Source organism: Bos indicus x Bos taurus, chromosome 3, assembly GCF_003369695.1.
Source record: "Bos indicus x Bos taurus breed Angus x Brahman F1 hybrid chromosome 3, Bos_hybrid_MaternalHap_v2.0, whole genome shotgun sequence".
NCBI classification, from domain to species: domain Eukaryota; kingdom Metazoa; phylum Chordata; class Mammalia; order Artiodactyla; family Bovidae; genus Bos; species Bos indicus x Bos taurus.
The window spans coordinates 45,783,741-45,796,147 of record NC_040078.1 but is presented as its reverse complement, the minus strand read 5'-3'; the positions used below and the strand labels follow the sequence as shown (position 1 = coordinate 45,796,147).

The following is a 12,407-nucleotide window of genomic DNA, read 5'->3' as shown; positions in this document are numbered from 1 at the left end:
AATTAGCAATAGTAATATGCATCTTGGCCAGTTTCTACACTCCACTGGGTGGAAAGCTATGGCAAAATTACTTACAGTAACTGAAATTTTTATCCTGTGCACCATTCTGCATTTTTAACCACATCAATGATATTCATGATTTAAGGCTTTTAATATATATTTGATTGTGTAGGTTAACAACAAAAATATTTTTAAGTAAAGCTATTTATCCACTAGAAATTTCCATTCACATGTTGGTGTTTCAAGACAGTTCAAAAGAAACAAAATTTAAATAGTACACAATTCAAACAATTGATGCTCAAAACATTTTGTTGGATGATCATGAATATAGAAATATAATATAGATATAAACTTTTCTATAAACTTTCTATAGTCTGACACAGAAAATTATTGGTTTTCTAATAGTAATGGCTAAAAACAGTATATTTTACATTTTATGCATAATTTGAATTACATGAAGGAATTTAAAGTAAAAAAAAATTATATTAATTTTTACTCTTCATATGTAACTGATTCTTAAATATTAATAAGACTATTTTTATTTCTGCTTCATTGATGAAAAAACTGAGGTTCCAGAAATCTCCCAGAGGCATAATGATACAGGTGGCTAAGGCATTTGAAGGAAATACTAGAACATATTTACCATCTTATACTCAGGATTAGTCCATTCATATATGAAGGCGGGTTAAAATTTTAAAAGGTGATGTTTTACTGACCTTATACCTTGGCATCATCAGTGCCTCTTTGCCACAGCAATTTGAAGACTGAGAAAAAAGGCAGTTAAGAAGTCTCAGCTAGAGAAAGCTATAGTATCCTCTCTCCTGGAGTCCAATTTTAGTTTAAGGAAAAAAAAAGAAAAAAGCAGAAGGTAGTCTTAATCGCAAGAGACTTCTCAAGTCAAGATGAAAACATTAGAGTTTTATGATATTACACAATTTTGAAGGCTAATTCTATTACAACTTTAAACAGCTTTGATACAGACATATCTACTGGAAAGATAGTTTTCTAAAAATCTTTGTATGCTACAAAAACCTCAGCAGCTAAGAAGCCATTGATTTGCACACATCTTATCCTGCAAGCAAATAAGACACTTCTGTAAGAACTTAGTACACAGTACCACCTTGAAAACTTTAAATATATTGTTGTATTTTACTACACAAAGAGATCATAATCATGAGTATCTTAGAATATTGTTCTTAAACTTAGATTTTTCTCTTTCTTATAAGAGCAAATCAGACTTTAAGTTTCTGTTTTTGCTGTACAGAAGTGGAATAAGAAGAATGTGGTGGAATCAATGTACGTTATAAGCTGCAGGAAAAGTCACTGTAAGAAAATAAACACACATCATGAATATATACATAAGACAACACTAATTAGGTATGAAAAGAGAACTAAGCATGATTAAAGGAAGTGGAGTCAGTCCTTAAAGTTTTCAGAATCTACTGGGGCTTAAAGATACTAGAGACTGAAGTATTAAATAACAAGTCAAGATTTAAATACCAATACCAAAATCTAAGGGTGTGGCAGGAATGGTAAAGAACCTGCCTGCCAAGGCAGGAGGCAAAAGAGATGCAGGTTTGCTCCCTGGATTGGGAAGATCCCCTGGAGGAGGGCATGGCAACCCACTCCAATACTCTCACCTGGAGAATCACATGGACAGAGGAGCCTGGAAGGCTACAGTCCCTAGGCTCACAAAGAGTCAAACACAACTGAACTGACTTAGCACACACACCTGAAAATCTAAAGAAAATATGTATATTTGCCAAATGCAGGTTATAGAAGTGAAGGGACAATGACCCCCTTTCTAATTTCCCTCTGCTACAAAGTTATTCAAAGAATACAAGGTCATAACTTACAAACTGAATTGTTGAAATGGAATAATGAATGCTATTATATGACAACTATTAGAAGTAATATTACTCATTTACAAGTTTTTAAAAATATGTCAGTAACACAAAAGCACTTAAGTCAATGAATACAGAACAAATCAGAGTATTTATTAAATGTTTCTCTGCCCAGTAGATATCTAGGCCCTAAAATCTACAATATAATTTGATCCTTGTCACTTGCAGCTATAATAGAGTTATACTTTGATCAAAAAACCAGAGAATACTATAGATAAAAGTCCTTCTTTATGTCCTGGAGGGATGGTGTCCTTGGCAAAACCCTCTTGGAAACCATTCTTTATTCAACTTAAAGACAGTAGGGATTGAGAGTATTCAAAGTGATTGAAGAAGATGGCCAGATTCAAGAAGATAGAGAGTTCCTCCACCTTGTAGTAATGAGATAATGGCAAGTCATGTACCTGAATAGGGTTCAGTTCAGTTCAGTCACTCAGCCGTGTCCGACTCTTTGTGACCCCATGGACTGCAGCACACCAGGCCTGCCTGTCCATCACCAACACCCAGAGTTTACCCAGACTCATGTCCATTGAGTCGGTGATGCCATCCAACCATCTCATCCTCTGTCATCCCCTTCTCCTCCTGTCCTCAATCTTTCCCAGCATTAGGGTATTTTCAAATGAGTCAGCTCCTCACATCAGGTGGCCAAAGTATTGGAGTTTCAGCTTCAACATCAGTCCTTCCAATGAATACCCAGGAGTGATCTCCTTTAGGATGGACTGATTGGATCTCCTTGCAGTCCAAGGGACTCTCAAGAGTCTTCTCCAACACCACAGTTCAAAAGCATCAATTCTTCAGTACTCAGCTTTCTTCACAGTCCAACTATCACATCCATTCATGACTACTGGAAAAACTATAGACTTGACTAGACAGACCTTCGTTGACAAAATAACGTCTCTGTTTTTCAATATGCTGTCTACGTTGGTCATAACTTTCCTTCCAAGGAGTAAGCGTCTTTTAATTTCATGGCTGCAATCACCATATGCAGTGATTTGGGAGCCCCCCAAAATAAAGTCAGCCACCGTTTCCACTGTTTCCCCATTTATTTGCCATGAAGTGACGGGACTGGATGCCATGCTCTTGGTTTTCTGAATGTTGAGCTTTAAGCCAACTTTTTCGCTCTCCTCTTTCACTTTCATCAAGAGGCTCTTTAGTTCTTCTTCACTTTCTGCCATAAGGGTGGTATCATATGCGTATCCGAGGTTATTGATATTTTGCCCAGCAATCTTGATTCCAGCTTGTGCTTCATCCAGCCCAGCATTTCTCATGATGTACTCTGCACAGAAGTTAAATAAGCAGGGTGACAATATACAGCCTTGACGTACTCCTTTTCCTATTTGGAACCAGTCTGTTGTTCCATGTTCAGTTCTAACTGTTGCCTCCTGACCTGCATATAGGTTTCTCAAGGCAGGTCAGATGGTCTGGGTTACTTTATTTATAGGAAATAGCCAGCACGAACAAGTCAGATAATACAAAGCATATATGTGTGATACATAGTGTGTGTGCACACACCTAGACTTACATGTACCCAAATATTAATTACTAAGTGATTAAATGTGCTTGTTTGTACAAAGCCTTTAAATATATTAACCCAGAAAGCACAGCATAAAGATTAAGAGAACAAGTTCTGGGATTTGATGTCCACATTTAATTCTTGACTTAGCTTTACTGGTGTTAAGATGTTAGGCAAATGACTTAACCTCTCTGAGGATCCGTTTTCTCATATGCAAATGGAGATAATAATTTGTACTTCAGAGGTTTGTTGTAAGAATGTTAAAATATTACACACTTACACCAAATAGTATGTACTCCTTTAGTTATTTAACAGTCATTCTCTATAATTCTCAAAATGCTCTGAAAAGTTATGTATTGCTTTCTCTCCTTTAATGTGAAAGGGGTCAGTGAAAAATCACACTATAGTGTTTTATAGTTATCTAAATATATTAAACATAGTGGATTTCTGACCAACATAAACATATGCTTTAAATCTTCATTTTCTCTTTATGAGATTTCAGAAGAAACAAAGAGTATTTACATTTCAGGAAAATCAGAGAGCCTTCTCAACAGATACTTATACTGGAGACTGCAGAATAAGTAGGATTTTACCATGGACCAAGGAGTCTACCAGAGCTTAATACTGAGACCAAGTTTCAGATGCATATGTGGTTCTCCATATTTCATATCAGTTCAGTAGCAGCTACTATACAATGTGCATTTTACCTGCCCGGTAATATGGCAGGAATGAACGAGAGGAATGAGGGGATGGAATGAGGGGAAAAGAACATCTACTGCCTAATATCATTCTTTAAAAAAAAACAGACTATGGGTTCAACCAGGGCAGAGAGAATGACCCAACACTGGTTCTCCATATCTATGTTTGTAGCTGGCACATGTACAGTTGCTCACAGATGCTTATGGAAAATTCCTGTTATTGCATTTCTTCAGGGATCAAACTGCTAAAATGCATGTCAATCTCATCAGTGATCCAGTGTTATTTATACAGAATCCTTTCCTCTTAAGGCTTCTTGTTGTTTCTTTATGCTAATAATATGAGGCAAACATATTCTCCTCCCCAAAATAAGTTAAATTAAAGATGATAGGTTGGGCAATTCAATATACTGTGAGGTTTGAGCTTTTGAAAAATGGATATATCCTAACTAAAGGTGTAACTGATCTTGTTATGAATGTATACTTGAGAAAGTAATGAAAGAAATGAGTAAATATGAGAATCCTTGTGAAAGAGGCTTTCCTTTCTTGCTGAACCACATATTACCTATATTTTCAATGCCTGTGTAAGGCATATTTCTCCCTTTCGCTTTTCCATTGCTACCACCTGAAGAGATGGTGACAGAGTATTTCTTACCCTCCAGGGTAGAGCAGCACTTTGCCTTAACAAAATATGCTATCTATGAACAAATAAAATATTTCCTTAGATAACTGTTTACAATTAAGAAAATATCTATGATTTATATACCATTTAAATTTGAATAAGGTGATTGACAGGGAAGCCTGGTGTGCTGCAGTCCATGGGGTCACTAAGAGTCAGACACAACTGAGCGACTGAAACTGAACTGAACTGATTGAATGTACATGCGATCACATACACTCGTAATAAAGATCAATCACATGCTTAGTCTGGAGAAGGAAATGGCAACCCACTCCAGTATTCTTGCCTGGAAAATTCCATGGATGGAGGAGTCTGACAGGTCCATAGGTCGCAAAGAGTCGAACATGACTGAGCAACTAACAACAACATGTTCAGTTAAGCATGCAGTCATTTTGAAAAATCCAAGATTTGCAATACATCTACAGTCTAACCTGCTATTTTTAATTTAACTACAACAAGCCATATGTAATTATTTTTCAAACCAGCATATTGTTGCTGAGCACAATTGTGGTTCCCCTCACATTCTAGACAGCTGTTACATGATGCTCAATACACTTTTGATCCTTTACAGACCTTAGAGAGAACTGGGTGACAGTACTGACAGTTTTTATTACAGCTTTCCTACTACTCAATAATCTTATTTCACCTGGACTATTTCCCCAGTAGTGTCATAAACTCTTTGATTTATATTGAGAATCCTTCCAGGCTTCTTAGAAAGAAGACATTCTTCCTCATAACATATCCATATGATGTGCAAATTATATTTTCAAACTTTGAAACACCTGTTATATGTTTACCTTAATGTCAATGATGCTCCCTTAGGAAGGCCAACCAAAAAAAGTAATTTATATTAGTCATAGATGTTTTTAAAGCAAAATTTTCAGCAAATTTCAAAACTGAAAAAGCTTTATAATTTATGAATTTGCAGGTAATTTCAGAAAAAATATAAGACTAATAGTAATGTTGGCAGATTTTTATCTGATTTCTAATAAACATGTAAAAGAGAAACAAAGTCAAACAGTATAATCTACAAATAAAATACAATTCCTAGATATGTGGGATATATTGATCATGAAAAAAGAACATTTGTGTAAAAATGTATGGAAGATATTCATTTAAAAATATACCAGACTTACTCCATGTAAAAGAGAATTCTGTCCAGTATTTTTGTCTTTGTAAGTGCAACAGTTATTGCAATACTTGAGGTGATAAAAGAACAAATATGGAGAGCAATGACCATCCTTGAATTTTCCAACTATTGGTACTAGTGTTCAGTTTCATGTGTGGAGCCCATAAAAATTTGTCTAAAAGCTTCACTTTATAAAAATAATGTCACTCCTCCTTATTTAAAAGTAAAAGCCTTAAAGCATACTTTAAATATTCATTCCTTTTACATAGTTAAATCTATGTTGATTACCCTAAGTAAAAGAAAACTGCATTCAGCACAAAAAAAAATTTAAGTAAAAGAAAACTGCATTCAGCACAAAAAAATTTTAAGTATTATACGCAATCCAGCTGATCTTTTTAAAACCCATAACTGATTATGACATTCTCTTGCTTAAAAGGAGAACTGGCATACAGTACAATGGCCTTTGAACTTGGCCCCTGCCTACTGCATTCCTCCAGCTCCAGCTGCAACAACTGACCGACTCTGGAACTCTGTAGTTTTGTGACCAGGTTATCATTTTTCAACCTCTGTGTATTCCAACATGATCTTCCCTTGCCTGAAGAGCTACAGAATTCATCTCCAATGTCTCTCATGGAGCCCCCTGGTTCTTACCATTTTCATCTTCCAGAGCACCCTGTGGATTCTTTTATGAAAGTAATGATTACACTGGACACTAACAGTTGATTTTCTGTTCTCTGAATCCTTCTCCACTGAGAAAATGTTTGGGTTCCTTGTCTTTGTGGTAGGTCTGCTTGGAAATAAATTAATTTTAAATTGGCTGAAAAAGCCAACCAGAATTTTGGAAATGTACCAGTCACTTCTTTTAATGTTTCAGAAAACAATTTTAATAACTTCCTTTCGAACTTATGTAAATAATATATGCTTACAGTAAAAGATATTTATATTTGTTTTAATTTATTTAGTATATGAGTTGCTATATGCCAGTTGTGTTCTATGTGTTTTATAAATACTAACCCACTTAATTTTCATAACCACTCAGTGAGGAAGACATAAATATTAATTCACTATGGCTTTATGATAATCTGATGTGGTAGAAACTTTTTATTCTCATTTTAAGATAATAAGGCACAAAATTTTCTTCTCTGATTTAAGTGTAAAATATTTTATTGTCCATTTCTGTGATCCTGGTGATCATTAAGCTAACAGACATAAAAGGAATGAAACTGGGTCATTTGTAGAGATGTGGATGGACCAAGAGTCTCTATACAGAGTGAAGTAAATCATACAGAAAAACAAATATCATATATTCATGCATACATATGGAATCTAGAAAAATGGTACAGAGGAACCTATTTGCAGGGCAGGAATAGACACACAGACTTAGAGAATGGACATATGGACACGGGGTGGGGAAGGGGAACTGTGATGAACTGGGGGACTGGGATTGACATATATACCCTCCCAATGTGTAAGACAGACAGCTAGTGGGAACCTGCTATACAGCACAGGGAGCTCAGCTCTGTGCTTTGGGGTGATCTAAAAGGGTGAGATGGGGGAAAGGGAGGTCTGAGAGAGAGGATATATGTATACATATAGCTGATTCACTTCATTGTACAACAGAAACTGTACAATATTGTAAGGAAAATATACCCCAATTTTAAACAAAGTTAACTGACATTTCTCAAAGGCCTGTGATTCCCAGTTTTCTCTTCTAAACTCATAATAGTGTCTGGTGAAGTCAGGGCTTGCCTCCAGGTTGTGGAATGGAAAGCCAGATTGAGGACTCTTATCCATCCAGGTCTGATGTTCTCCAAAGTCAAGACTGTGGGTATCATAATTTCATTTCTGCAGTAGTTTCCATAGTGATAGTCACAGTGAGAATTTGAGAAAGTTTCTGATATAATATAAAGAATAATATATGTTGTAGACCTTCTTATACAATATATGCCACACATGGCTGGTTTCAAATGCAATCTAACAAAACTCCTTATCTGCTTCACAGCATACCCAGCAATAATACTTACAGATCATGTAATCCTTTACAAAGCATTTTTTATACTAAATTACCTACAGAGATCACTAAGATTAATCTTCTCAATAAAAATACCAGATAAACAAAGGAAAACAATTAGAAACAACCTAAAGATATCACAAACATGAGTCAAAAATAGATAAAATGTATTCAGCATCTATAGTCATTACCAGTCTAAAATAATTCTGTCACTATATAGCATTTGCAACATTATATATTAGACAAAGAGACTCCAGGTAAGACCAAAATTGCTCCATTAAAGATGTTGTCCAGTCTACTATTACTTCCCACGAGGTTTAGAATGGAGTGACTTATACACTATTTCAGTCCTTGGGAGTTTAATGTCTAAGAGTCAATGATGACATCTCACATGAAGAATACGGAGATTTTCAGGAAATTAATGAATATGAGAGAAAAACAGATAAGAATATAAATGTTTAATCTTCTTAATTTAATTCATATCTTAAGGTAGACCAGGGTTTCAGACAATAGCACTGCCTGGAAATGAACTAATGTGATGATAGTCTGATCATTATTAGAATATTTTGAAAAAAACTGGCTTAGAAGCCAAAGGATACAATGTTCAGATATAATACCTTGAACACAGTCATGAAAATTAGCTGCCTACAGTATATTACTTAAACTCTAAAAGCAGGAAAATAAAAAACTAAAGATAAATCATATATAATTTTGTAAACACAGAAAATTCCATTGACTACACTTCTAATCAAATTCCTTATGATTATATAGTGAAGGTGACAAATAGATTCAAGGGATTAGCTCTGACAGACAGACTGCGTGAAAAACTATGGACAGAGATTTGTGACATTGTACAGGAGGCAGTGATCAAGACCATCCCCAAGAAAAAGAAATGCAAAAAGTCAAAATGGTTGTCTGAGGAGGACAAATAGATGAGAAAAGAAGAGATGTTAAAGGCAAAGGAGAAAAGGAAAGATATACCCATCTGAATTCAGAGTCCAAATACTAGCAAAGAGAGATAAGGAAGCCTTCCTAAGTGACCAGTGCAAAGAAATAGAGGAAAACAATAGAATGGGAAAGACTAGAGATCTCCCCAAGAAAATCAGAGATACCAAGGGAACATTTCATGCAAACATGGGCACAATAAAGGACAGAAATGGTATGGACCTAACAGAAGCAGAAGATATTATGAAGAGGTGGCAAAATTACACAGAAGAACTACACACACACACACACACACACACACACACACATAATCTTCATGACCCAGATAACCATGGTGGTGTGAGCACTCACCTAGAACCAGACATCCTGAGGTCTAAAGTCAAGTGGGTCTTAGGAAGCATCCCTAGGAACAAAGCTAGTGGAGGTGATGGAATTCCAGTGGAGCTATTTCAAATCCTAAAACATGATACTGTTAAGGTGCTACACCCAATATGCCAGAAAATTTGGAAAACTCAGCAATGGCCACAAGACAGGAAAAGGTCAGTTTTCATTCCAATCCCAAAGAAAGGCGATGCCAAATAATGTTCAAACTACCACACAATTGCAGTCATCTCACACGCTAGCAAAGTAATGCTCAAAATTCTCCAAGCCAGGCTTCAGCAATGTGTGAACCAAGAACTTCCAGATGCTCAAGCTAGATTTAGAAAATGCAGAGGAACCAGAGATCAAATCGCCAACATCCGCTGGATCATCAAAAAAGGGAGACAGTTCCAGAAAAACATCAATTTCTGCTTTATTGACTATGCCAAACCCTTTGACTGTGTAGATCACAATAAACTGTGGAAAATTCTGAAAGAGATGGGAATACCAGACCACTTGAACTGCCTCCTGAGAAATCTGCATGCAGGTCAAGAAGCAACAGTTAGAACCAGACATGGAACAACAGACTGGTTCCAAATTAGGAAAGGAGTACATCAAGGCTGTATATTGTCACCTTGCTTATTTAACTTCCATGCAGAGTACATCATGAGAAATGCCAGGATGGATGAGGCACAAGCTGGAATCAAGTTTACCAGGAGAAATATCAATAACCTCAGATATGCAGATGACACCACCATATGGAAGAAAGCAAAAAGGAACTGAAGAGTCCCTTGATGAAACTGAAAGAGGACAGTCAAAAAGCTGGCTTAAAACTCAGCATTCAGTGCTCACTTTGGCAGCACATACACTAAAATCGGAACAATACAGAGAAGATTAGCATGGCCCCCGAACAAGGATGACATGCCAATTCATGAAGCGTTCCATATTTTTTGGACATCTTATCTTTGACAAAGGAGGCAAGAATATACAATGGAGAAAAGGCAATTTCTTTAACAAGTGGTGCTGGGAAAACTGGTCAACCACTTGTAAAAGAATGAAACTAGAACACTTTCTAACACGATACACAAAATTAAACTTAAAATAGAATAAAAATCTAAATGTAAGACCAGAAACTATAAAACTCCTAGAGGAAAACATAGGCAAAACACTCTCTGACATAAATCACAGCGGGATCCTCTATCACCTCCCACAGTAATGGAAAAAAAGCAGAAATAAACAAATGAGACCTAATTAAACTTAAAAGCTTTTGCATAATGAAGGAAACTATAAGCAAGGAGAAAAGACAGCCTTCAGAATGGGAGAAAATAATAGCAAATGAAGCAACTGACAAAGAATTAATCTCAAAAATATACAAGCAGCACATGCAGTTCAATTCCAGAAAAATAAATGACCCAATCAAAAAATGGACCAAAGAACTAAACAGACAGTTCTCCAAAGAAGAAATACAGATGGCTAACAAACACATGAAAAGATGTTCAACATCACTCATTATCAGAGAAATGCAAATCAAAACCACAATGAGGTACCATCTCATGCTGGTCAGAATGGCTGCTATCCAAAAATCTACAAGCAATAAATGCTGGACAGGGTGTGGAGAAAAGGGAACTCTTACCCTGGGAGAGTGGGAATGCAAACTAGTAAAGCCATTATGGAGAATAGTGTGGCGATTCCTTTAAAATCTGGAAATAGAACTGCCATATGACCCACCAATTCCACTGCTGGGAATACACACCAAGGAAACCAGAATTGAAAGAGACACGCATACCCCAATATTCATCGCAGCACTGTTTACAATAGCTAGGACATGGAAGCAACCTAGATATCCATCGGCAGATGAATGGATAAGAAAGCTGTTGTACATATACACAATGGAATATTACTCAGCTATTAAAAAGAATGCCCTTGAATCAGTTCTAATGAGGTGGACAGAACTGGAGCCTATTATACAGAATGAAGTAAGTCAGAAAGAAAAACATCAATACAGTATATTAACACATATATATGGAATTTAGAAAGATGGTAACAATGAACAGCAAAAGAGACACAGAAATAAAGAACAGACTTTTGGACTCTGTGGGAGAAGGCAAGGTGGGATGATTTGAGAGAATAGCATTGACACATGTATATTAACATATGTGAAATAGATCTCCAGTCAGGTTTGATGCATGAGACAGGGTGCTCAGGGCTGGTGCACTGGGATGATGCTGAGGGATGAGAAGGGGAGGGAGGAGAGAGGGGGCTTAGGGATGGGGGACACATGTACACCTATGGCTGATTCATATCAATGTATAGCACAAACCACTACAATATTGTTAAGTAATTAGCCTCCAATTAAAATAAATAAATTAATTTAAAAAAAAAACACCTCAGCATTCAAAAACTAAACCATGGCAATACTGCCATCACTTCATGGCAAATAGAAGGGGAAAAAATGGAAACAGGGAGAGACTTTATTTTCTTCAGCTCCAAAATCACTGAAGATGGTGACTGCAGCCATGAAATTAAAAGACGCTTGTTTCTTGGAAGAAAAGCTGTGACAAATCTAGACAGCATATTAAAAAGCAGAGACATTACTTTGCCAACAAAGTCCGGCTAGTCATGTACGGATGTGAGAGTTGGACCATAAAGAAAGCTGAGCACCAAAGAATTGATGTTTTTGAAGTATGGTTTTGGAGAAGACTCTTGAGAGTCATTTGGACTGCAAGGAGATCCAACCAGTCCATCCTAAAAGAAATCAGTCCTGAATATTCATTGAAGGACTGATGCTGAAGCTGAAACTCCAATACTTTGGCTATCTGATGTGAAGAACCGATTCATTGGAAAAGACCCTGATTCTGGGAAAGACTGAAGGCAGGAGGAGAAGGGGAGGACAGAGGATGAGATGGTTGGATGGCATCACCCACTCGATGGACATGAGTTTGAGCAAGTTTTGTGAGTTGGTGATGGACAGGGAGGCCTAGTTTGCTGCAGTCCATGGGGTTACAAACAGTCAGAAATGACTGAGTGACTAAGCTAACAATTCTAATGAAGACTGTTATAACACTGCCAATGCTGTCATACTTTGTCACAAGCACCATTAAATTTAAGAAATTTAAATAAAGAATTTGAATGAAATTAATAGAACTTAATGTTTGTGGTCTATGGAATCGTAAC

The 12,407-nt window shown here is 36.4% G+C and overlaps 1 protein-coding gene and 1 non-coding gene across 2 annotated transcripts in view; one reads left to right on the top strand and one right to left on the bottom strand.

The window, feature by feature from the left end:
- DPYD (dihydropyrimidine dehydrogenase) overlaps nucleotides 1-12,407 on the bottom strand; it is a 923,891-nt gene that overhangs the window by 721,972 nt on the left and 189,512 nt on the right. The window lies entirely within an intron of this gene.
- LOC113890559 lies at nucleotides 10,078-10,184 on the top strand. Its single transcript, XR_003510524.1, has one exon. It is a non-coding gene; the product is annotated as a U6 spliceosomal RNA (small nuclear RNA).